Source organism: Solanum pennellii, chromosome 10 (assembly GCF_001406875.1).
Source record: "Solanum pennellii chromosome 10, SPENNV200".
NCBI lineage: Eukaryota > Viridiplantae > Streptophyta > Magnoliopsida > Solanales > Solanaceae > Solanum > Solanum pennellii.
Genome location: NC_028646.1, coordinates 64675675 through 64687848, shown reverse-complemented (window position 1 = coordinate 64687848; position 12174 = coordinate 64675675).

Here is a 12174-nt window from a genome sequence, read left to right as displayed (position 1 = left end):
GTATATGCACATATAGATCATGATACATTGTTGATTGAAACTTGATTTATTTTTACTTGTATATGCAATGAATTTCTATGTGAGTTAGTGTGTTATTACTATAAAGTATCAGACACATGTTAATTTTTATTTATCAAAATATAAATTTCTTTATATATATCAATCTATAAATTATCGTGTATCTAGAGTGAAATATCATTAGGTTTTTGAGTATCTTAAATTGAATTAATTGATATGTGATGCATCTCTCACTTTTTAATGTGTATAAGTGTTCCATCTTCTAAATTTATTTATTCAATATATATAGGTGGATGACGATACAACGTTTGCCTTAAGAAATTGTACTTTCTTTCCGAAAGGAGAATGACAAACACTTTTTTGGGACTACTGTTATGTTTCAGATAAATTATTTTGAGATTATCGATTTTTAGTTATTGTTTTCCAACTTTTACTTTGACAAAACATTACAATTTACTAATAGCTGGTGATATTTTGATACAATAATTTGAAATATTAAGATTTTCGACCATGTATTCATTTTTTGTAACACATTCTGTTTCATATACTTTTTTTAAAAAAATAATGTATCATTAGCTATTTGATAATAATGTGACATAGAACGTGTTTATGAAGATGGTTCCATTCGATATGGTTCAGATACATTTTTATATCATGTATCATTATATAGTTGAAAATTTATATGATACAATAAGGTTGCGAAAATAGTAAGTAAAATAAAATCAAGTGAATCTATAAATGTATAAGTAAGACTAATTTATCAATTAGATAAACGAATGAATCAAGAATAAACACAACTAATTATTCAATGTATCAACATAATTCAATGCACAACTAACTAGAACAAATTATCAAGTAAATTCATAATTGAATTACAATCAAGTTATATATTACATTACATTAGTTAGGTGTTAAAATGATTCAACAATTGACTAACACTAATGAGAAGAAATAGTATTACGTGCTTATGCATTAATGAATTTTATACTTAATTTTATTCAAATTTTGTACTAGTTTATATAAGACAAATATGTACGACAATTTATACAATAATTCTTAGTACTAATATAATATAGTTTTCTTGATAAATATTGTATTTATACTAGATACATCAAATAAGAAATTGTTGCTTATAAGTCATAAGATGTTAGATTTGAGATTGAGACATTATTATTTAATAGATGTTATGCAATTGATACATTTCGTATAAATTTGAGTTCACGTATCATATCTAAAAAGCTAGTGCATGATATATCACTATTTATGTATCTTCTTTCAACTGATAAGTACTGTGTTATTACGGGATACATTAAACAATTAATTGTTGCTCATAAGTTGTTTGCCTGGAAATTGATACATGTAGTATAAATTAGTATTTATAAAACATGTCCATATTCGACGTAGCTATGTACCATATACAAAAAAAATGAATATGAGATATATTTAGTATAAATTCGAATAAAGTATCATGCCTATTAAATTAATGCATGATATATACTATTTATATGTCTTCATTTGTTTTTGCTTCATTAAGATCTTGAGTGCGTTGATCTGGTTCATCATCCTAAAGAAGCAGCATCTAGTATTAGTCAGGGTACATTAAATTGATAATGCATCATATACAAACAAATTGTGATGTATCAAACATTTGATAATGTATCATAATACTAAATTATATGATCATACTAATACAATCTTATGTACACTTACGTCTGGAGTAACATGAATATTTTCATATATGAGTTGGATTTCTGAAAAAATCTCTATTTAGTGTTGAGTTTTGGTAGTATCATGAATATTCTCATCTTTCGGTTAGACTTCTGAAACATTCACTATTTCTGATTCTTGACAGTATCATCAATCTGTATTTGAAGTTTAAGAACAAACAAGTGTTAGCAAATATGTTAATGATACATTTAATTATATTCAAGAAAAATATGTATGAAATATAAAGTTTATATAATATATAATGAACTATAAACACTATTAAAAATCATAATATAACAGATACATACAGCTGCAGTCATGGATTTGATCATCAATCTCTACGGCATATACAATCAATGTTTTGGTCATTATGACAAAATCGAATTGTATTGGTGAAGTTCATTGTTAATTAAACTTAAAGGTACTTTCTTGAGGTTCAATATTGGATTTTGCCGAAAAATTTAATCGTGCAGTACATAGATTTACTAGCAACATCCTTCATCAAAAAATTAATAACATATTAACCTATGCAATTTAATCCAGAAAAAAATACATATAAAACCTAATACCTTTTGTGGTTGGTTGTCTTCATGTGTACAGATTTCATAAACTAAGAATTTAGGGAGAGAAAAAACAACAATAGAGAAGACAATTCCTACCTATTTTGAAATTGATTGACTAGAAAAATAATTCTTTTGAAAATTAAATTTACTTGACATTTGTAACGGCTAACTATGTGGAGTGAACTTAGGGAGAGGAAAAATGAAGTAGGAAACGTGGGTTTGACTATTGAATTTTTGTATCCGAAAATTTCAATTATTGAGAGGAATAAGGGATATATGTAATATTTCTTTTAAAAAAAGGTAAAAACCGATAATAAGATAAGTAAAGTTGTTTATATAAGTAAATTTTTCCAAATTTATTTTGTGGCTTTTGAGCCCATTTTTGACCTTTGAGAATTTGTATACGCTTAATGTATATTGGTGCATATGGGCTATATTCTATGTTCGTATTTTTGCATTGTTCCCGTATACAAGTTTTCCAGCTCTATTTTGTCTCCTTACATGTATCCCTCATACTTTTGACATTTCAGATCTGTATATCAGTGTATACAACTCATTTTCGGGATTTTGGAAACTTAATAAGTTAATTTCCAGCTTCGTATTGGACCTTTGGAAACCTGTATCTCAACTTCATGTTTGCTGACTCAATGAAGGGAATTGACGGAATGCTAGGAAAAGAGTATCCAAAAACTCTGGAGAAGCCGATTCAAACATATAAGAGATTAAAACAAGATAATGATTAATGATATAGCATGCTTTAAATATATATAATGCAGTCAAGACAAATGAAAAAAAATAAGACCAAAATGCATGTGTTTGATTTACTATACCCATGTTATGATAAAAATGACCAAGGAAAACATGCAACATTCAAAGCATATCCACTTAAAACTAAACCATTCTCCTCATGATAAAGTAAGATAACCAACGGTAGTGATTGCTAATAGTGAAAACAAACAGTGACCAAATGGAAAGTTTATGTCATTCGGATTAAGATACAACATAAAACTAAGCAAAGATAACCATGTATCTATGTTTAGAATAATATTAAATATCTTAAATTGGAGTGAAGAAGTAGCAAAAAATATCAAGATATGCCACTGTTTCTTGCTAAAGTTAGGCATGAAAACAATGAGAGACATTTTTCCTTTATCTCCCCTTTTTTAGAATATTCCACAACTCCAGGTAGAGAAGAAAATTCTAGGCAACAAAAAACACCATATGATTTTAGCACAATATTGTGACATACTTCCAATAGAAAACCAAACTTAGAATCATCTTTGAACCACAAACATAATTTAGACTAATCGAAAATGCGAACACGAAGTTCAAACGCTTACCAACTCCACAGGAAAATTCGAAATCTCGACATGTCAGTTCATTCGTTCAACTCGGTGAAAGAATGAAAGGATAATATGCAGGATATTAAATAACAGTAAAAATTCAACTATATTCGAGAAAACATGCTAAAAAGGATGAATAGCAGAATAGCATTAAGATTAAACCAGCTGACTTCCAAACTCTAACCGGATAATATGCCGACTAATGAAATAGATAGAAACACACTCTTCCTACTAATATCACCATCGAACTAACGTTAAATAGACAAACGAATATCAAAAATAGATTTCCAATACTGAAAGTATCAACTAAAAACGGAAAAGAGAAAAAAAAATTGTATCAAGAACGACGTGTTACCATGTTTTGGGCAGCGATATGGAGGCAGCATAGTGAATATGCAACGACTTCACACCAAACAGAGCCTCACCGGATTCTGACAAACTACAACGAATCTAAATGAGAAAATCACTAAGCTCGTGAGCTCTTAATGTATGTTTTCCATAGATATTTTGGAGATTTTCTATCTCTACGTCTATTTTATTTGATGAAAATTCTTTCAATTTCAAATAGTAAAATAGCTTCCCCTAAAAAAATCCCCCCAAAACAGAAAAAGATATAGGTATTTTAAGAGGGAGAATTGGAATTGAAAAAGGAGGGAAATCGAGAGGGGGAATTTCGAATTCGAATTTGAATCCCTTCAAAATGATAAGGTGGCCAACTATCAATTGTACCAAACTTGTGCAATTTTCAACGGAAACTAGAGGAGAGACGTCTGATTATCGGAGAAACGATGAAGAACGCACTGTAGACAATAAAATTCGCATCGAGAAAATAATAATTAAGAACGGAAGATTATAGAAACAATCTTTCAAGATAGTAATCTAGACCCCAGACGAGACCAGCGTCGTTGACCTCTCAAAGGTCGCAGACAAGCCTACATACGTCATCGTTACTTCATCTTGGTTAATTTTAACGGAAAATATGAACTTTTTGTTACTTAACATTCTAACTAATTATTTCTAATAATCATAATTTGTTCACCATCAACCATCTAACATTATGATCATCAAATGAAAGAAATAGTTTAATATAGCAATAACTGAACACTTGCCAAAATGGCACCAATACAAAGTCTGAAATAATACGGGAAAGAAACGCTAGTGGAACATACCCCACTAACTCAATTGTAATAGTAAGCTAGAATATAAATGGCAAGCATCCTCGAAAGCATATGGGCCTACCAAGTCCGCATGAATGCTCGACGTCCGGATAGCTTCAGCGTCAACCTGTAGCTCAAGCATCCACCTGTGCCTGCACCTAAAATTGTAGAGTTGTATAGGGTTAGCACACACTTGTACTAAGTATTAATATATGCAAGAACACACCACGGACATTCACGAGCAAGAATAGATCTTTCCTATCCGTGAAGTCAATCACACACGCTCTCAACATGTCCTCTAATGTATGAATGGTGCGCTCTGCCTGCCCATCAGTCTGAGGATGAAAGGCAATACTAAGCTTTACCTACGTGCCCAAGATTTTTTGGAAAGATCTCCAGAAATGTGAAGTAAACTGAGCTCCTCTATCTGAAATGATAGATAGAGGAATCCCATGCCATCTCATAATATCATCTATGTAGAGTCTCGCATAGTCCTCGTCTTTGTAAGTAAACTTCACATGGATAAAGTTGGTAGACTTAGTCAATCTGTCCACAATAACCTATACGGAGTCATGCTGTCTCCTATTCCTCGGAAGACGAACCACGATGTCCATATTAATGGCCTCACACTTCCAAGTCGGAACCTCAATAATATGAGTAAGACCGCCAGGCTTAAGATATTCTGCCTTAACCTGCTGATAATTAGGACACTTGGCCACATATTCTGTAATGTCCTTCTTCATGCCATCCCACCAATAAATCTGTTTAAGATGATGATACATCTTGGTGGAACCTGGATATTGGAATATCTGGAACCATAGGCCTCTATAACAATCCTAGTCCGCAAATCATCCACCTATGGTACACACAACATGTCTTGATACCTAAGTATGTCATCACCTCCCAAAGCGAAAGACTCATTCATCTTTATCAATGCTGAGTCCTTCAGCTCCATCAACAAAGGATCGAGTTGCTGACCCTGCTTGACTTTAACTACAAAGGATGATTTAGAACTAGGATGAGCTGAAACACTCCCACTACTAGAGTCAACCAATAGCACACCTAGTCTGGCCAGTTTGTGTACATCTTTTGCTAACTCCTTCTTTTCATCCTCAACGTGGGTTGTACTTCCCATGCTCATGCTTCTCAAAGCATCGGCTACAATAATAGCCTTACCTTGATGGTAGTGAACATTCATGTCATAATCCTTCAAAAGCTCCAACCATCTCCGCTGACGTAGATTCAACTCCCTCTGTGTGAACACGTACTGGAGATTTTTGTGGTTTGTGAACACATCCACATGCAGTCCAAACAACTAGTTCCTCCAAAGCTTCAGTGCAAACACCACAGCTACTAACTCCAGGTCATGAGTGGAATAATTCTTCTCATGACCTTGAGCTATTTGGACACATAGGCTATCACGTTAGCACCCTGCATAACAACACAACCTAAACCAACCCTATATGCATCACAATAAACAGTGCAATTCTCAATGCACTTAGGCAAAGTAAGTACCTGGGCTGAAGTGAGTCTGTCCTTGAGCTCCTAGAAACTCTTCTCACAAGTCTCTGTCCATTCAAATTTGGCCTTCTTCTTAGTCAGAGCTGTTAGTGGGACAATAATGGAAGAAAATCCCTCCACGAACCTACGGTAGTAACCAGCCATTCCCAAGAAGCTACAGATATCTGTGGGAGTAAGAGGTCTTGGCCAGTTCTTAACAACCTTAGTCTTCTTGGGGTCCACCTCTACACCTTGATCGGACACAACATGACCCAGGAAGGTCACTGATCTAAGCTGAAGTTCACAGTTGCTTAATTTGGCGCACAGCTGATGTTGTCTAAGTACCTGCAAGGTTAGTCTAAAATATTGTTCATGCTCTTCCTTTTTCTTAGAGTAGATATGAATGTCATCAATGAATACTATGACAAAAGAGTCAAGGTATTCACGGAAGATCCTATTCATGATATCCATAAATGCAGCAGGTGCATTCGTGAGACCAAATGACATAACCAAGAACTCATAATGACCATAATGGGTACGAAAGTCTTTCTTTGAGATATCTCCATCCCTAACCCTAAGGTGATCATACCCTGTACGAAGATCAATCTTAGAGAAGAAATTAAACCCTTGGAGCTAATCGAACAAATCATCTATTCTGGGAAGTGGATACTTATTCTTCATAATGACTTTGTTGAGCGGTCGATAATCAATACACATTATAAGGGTTCCATCCTTCTTTTTCACAAACAACACTAGAGCGCCCCAAGGGGATACGCTCGGCTGAATGAAATCCTTATCAGTGAGATCTTTTAACTGCAGCTTCAAATCTTTGAGTTCAGCTGGAGCCATTCTGTTGGGAGGAATTGAAATTGGTTTAGTATCGGGTTCCATGTCAATACAAAAGTCAATCTCTCGAGGAGGAGGGACTCAAAGCAAATCATCACGAAATACATCTAGGAACTCATTCACAACGCGCACTGACTCTATGGAAGGAATATCATGATCTAAATCATTAACACTCACAATATGACTTAATAACCCCTTGGACATCCTTTTATTGGCCTTAAGTTTCGAAATCAACGGATTAGGACGACTCAAGCTGTACCCCTCCCAGACTAGTTCCTCTTCATTAGGGAAACAAAATCTTACCACTCTACTACGACAATCCAATCAAGCATAACAACTTTGAATCCAATCCATGCAAAGGATAACATCAAAATCATGCATGGGTAACTCAACCAAGTCTGCACACATAGTCTTACCACTTACAACTATTGGGCAATCCTTGTATACTCTATCAGTTCTTACATTTTCTCCTAAAGGTGTACTAACCACTCTAGGATCATGCAGAACTTTACGAAATATTTCAAAAGTGAGAGGAAGAAATGGAGTTACAAAGGAAAGCTTAGAACCTGGATCAAGTAAAGCTTAAACAGAAGTAAAGAATACTTGTAGCATACATGTGACCATATGAAGCGGATTTCTCCTGCTCCTCCCTGCCCTTTAGGGCATAAAACTTGTTCCTCTTAGGAGGCTCAGCTACTGCTACACCCTGTGGATTAGGAAGCCAGCTTTCTTAGTATCTGTGGCCCCCATAGCCACCAAAATCTTATGCACCTCATCCATAAATTCCTGGGGGTCCTCTGAATTCTTAGACCTAGTGAAAATAGGAGGGTTCATTATCGTGAAGTCTCTCAGCCTGTCAGCCATGCTACACACTGGTGGGGTCTCCCTCCCAATATTCATCAGTTGACCTGGGCAGTCATAGACTGGGCCTACATAGTGATGGCCTCTGCAATCTGGGCCAGAGATGCCCACACCTCCGCATCAGTCAATACAGCTAGGTTAACTCGCATAGCAACTCCTTCAGCTGGAGCCTGGGGTGGAACCTTATTGTTCCTAACAACTTCTCCTCTTCTCCTCTAACCAACGTTCCTCCTAGTATTCATTCAATGAAAACAATAAGTATTGATGTTAGACACGCTCATAACACCAAGAAATCGAACATTAGAAAAGGCACGATAAGATCAGAAGAAGGGAAATTTTCCTACACACCATGTAGTCTCTAATTCAGGATAATGGTGCACTTCATTACCATGACTTAGAAACTACTCAATCTGGTTGATGAAAACTTATTATTCTTGGAATTTAATCTAGTGCACTGATACCAACTTTGTCACGACCAGAATCTAGACCCCAGACAAGACAGGCGTTGTTGACCTCTCTGAGGTCGCAGACAAGCCTACATACGTCATCGTTACTTCATCTATGTTAATTTTAGTAGAAAATTTGAACTTTTTGTTACTTAACATTCTTACTAATCATATATAATATAATCATAATTTGATCACCATCAACCATCTAACATTAAGATCATCAAATGAAACAAATAGTTTAATATAGCAATAACTAAATACTTGCCAAAATGGCACCAATACAAAGTCTGAAATAATACAAGAAAGAAACGCTAGTGGAACATACTCAACTAAATAAATCCTAAGACTAAGCTAGAGTATAAATGGCAAGCATCTTCCAACGCATTAGGGCCTACCAAGTCTGGATGAATGCTCGACGTCCGGATAGCTTCAAGGTCAACATGTAGCTCTAACTTCCACTTGTGCCTGCACCTATAATTGTAGAGTTGCATAGGGCTAGCACACACTTGTACTAAGTATGGGTATATCCAACCACACACCATAGACATTCATGAGGAAGAATTTCTCTTTCATAACAACATGATTATGGGAAGTCGAATCAGTGCACTCGCCAAATTCGGATTAGGAAAGTTAGTGAACTTTCCAAATTTGAATTAGAAATTCCAAATATTGATTAGGAAAGTCAGGGAACTTTCCAAATTTGGATTAGGAAGGTCATGCCATAAGAGTAACATGCATCATCATACTTATCATATTGTACACAACACATAACATTTTAAACATAACACATATCACATAACATATACCACATAACATCTTTTATAGCATTCATTCATAGGCAATGAGACATTGGAATCATGCACTTGACATTAAGACTTTAGAAAATCAGGGCTCAACGTATGACACCTCAAATAGGGCGTCTTCATTAGCAAACATAGAGTCTGCTTCATCCATTCATACGTACTTCATTGCATTCGTTAATAAGTTAGTGTAAACACAAGCTATACCGAGGATGTAGTTTAAGACTCTCATCAGGTTTGCTGTGCAATTAAGAAGAATAACCTAGTATCATTACTTGAGTCTACCATACATCTTCATTGTCCTATCCTAACACCTTTGGTATTATTCATTTCATTGTGTACATCATTTGAGGCTGACCTCATTCATTAATTGGGAACTTTAACTTTAACCGAAATTGATCATGTGAGCATCATGAAATCCAGTGTCTCCCCTACACTAAAAAGAGGTGGAATCACCGGCAAAGGTGACCCAAAATATGCTAGCGTACATGGGAATTTAACCCCTCCAGATCCATATATTGGCAGTATAGGTTCGAAGACTAGGAGATATAAGGAGACCCATACCCGGCATGCCGGACAGTCTCATCTGATGAGAGTTATGTGAACCTCCTCCGTACCCAAAAAATGGCATCACCGCTAATAGCTAGTCTATCCGTCCCAATAAAAAGTTCCATTACATTCAACTATTACAAAATGGAAGTTGGCTTCTAGTATGAGGACATCATAGCTCAACAGATGATTTCTCATCTCATCATTAGTATTAAGTGTGTTAATATCAATACTTTCATTAGAGTGTTCATAGCGACTGCTCTCTTCATTAAATCACACTCTCATAGGTGAGTACGTTTTGGTAACATTTACTTAGGCTCATTTGAGATAGTTCTCATTTTCACAGTAGCCTCATATCATGTTGTCACCACATTCATTAACATTAATACAATTTTGGGCATTTAGTGTGTTTTACACTAGTACTTAACCCTTCTAGGGTTACTTAATTTCGTTATATACATCTTAGGTTCACTAATTTTTAAACGTATGCTAGACTTATGGGTCTATACATACAAGCCATAAGGCTTCATTCAAAGTTTGTTAAGTGACTTATATCTTCCAAAGATTATGTAGTACATGACTTATGTATCTTATATGTATGCCAAGATATCGATTTCAATCTAAGTAGGTGATATTATTCTAGAACATTTAATTCACGTATAACTTATGTATCAATACAAAAATTTGGGCAAAGGAACCAAAGTTGGAACCCCTAGGACAATACATACTTTTTTTTTACTTTATTTTTAGCCTTCATGTCATTGGGACCCTAGGTCGAGCCCCAATATAAACATTCTATCTTTAATTTTCTCCTTGGATTCTCCTCTTATTTGGCCGAAGGGTTGTGGGGTTGAACCCCCACAACCTCTTTTTTTACATTTAACTCTTCTTGTCCAATTCACACGGACCATGAGGTTGTGGGATCGAACCCCCACAACCACTATTTATTTATGCTTTATTTCGATAGGGGTTGTGAGGTTGTGGGTCCGAACCACCTCAACCGCCTTATTTAATTTTTAGTTAAAAGTTGACTTGGCTAAGCATTGGCAGTGAGGTTGTAGGATCGAGCCCCCACAGCCTCAATTTATTTTCTTATTTATTTTTCCCTTTCTCCTTTCAGGCCTTGAGGTTGTGGGTTCGATTCCCACGCCTCACACTTCCTTTTTTTTTTTTAAACTTTCCCTTCATTTGCTGCCTGGAGGTCATGGGTTCGATTCCCACGCCTCCCATTTTATTTATTTAAGTTTTTGCTCTCTCTTTTCTCAGCCAGTACTCCCCATTTCGAATCCCCTTGACCCCTGTTCTTTTATTGCGAATTTAAGGTACCAAACGGGCGAGGTCACATGTTTGAATCCTAGTGGCCTCATTCCTTTAAAATCAAGTAAATTTTCTATATTTCTTCTCTATATTTTAGCATAAACTAAACATATATTTTTGTCTGGAAACCTAATCATTTTCTTTAATCATTTTCATCAATATATCCACTTGAAAACTTAGGAAAATTCACGGATCGTTTAACACTTTTTTGGGGGTATTTCATTGATTTGTTTAGCCAAAATGTTGAAACTCAAACCAGCCCCATTTCCATTTTAATGAACATCACAATTTACATAGATTTATGTACGTAAAATGACAACCAAAACAATATTAAACTTGAAGCCTTAACTCAGCCTAATTCAAAGTACATTCACAGTAACATTTTTGCACTTGCACACTCTTGCACAAACTTTCAGATACATGGTTGTCTATCATACAATTTCAAGTACACAACGTAATCATATTCATCACGAAAACATAGCATACACCTAAATCTACTAGCAATCATACACAACCTACAATTCATTGGGAGCTAGTGATAGGGGCATGCTTAAGGGAAAACAATCCTAGTTTTCGAAAAAATAATATGAACCTTAAGGGGTCTCTTGGGAAAGGGACTAAGAAAGAAGAAAATCCATATCTTATTTTGACGTTCAATCCTTAAAGTTGCTGCCCCAAACCCTCTCCAAAACGAAAGTCCAATCGGAGTTTTCAACACAAAAATTTTGACGAAAAAACCCTCTCTTTACCTAACGTGTTCACTTAGCTTGTTTTCTTATATATTAGTGTGAGTTCTTCAAGTGTGAAGAAATCTAGCAATTTTTCTATTCTTTTAGTAGTTTAGGCAGTGAGAAATCGTGAAAAGATTGGAGAAAACGTGAGAGATATGAGCGTGAGAGAGATGAGCGTGAGAGAGAGTTAAAGGAGGTGAAGTACTTTAGACTTAGTCAACTAGGACACTTAGTCATAAAAATAAATTAATTAATAAATAAATAATAATTAATAATAAAATATTGTTTTTGTTTTTAAATCAGCCATTAATTTATTAATTTATTAAATTAATT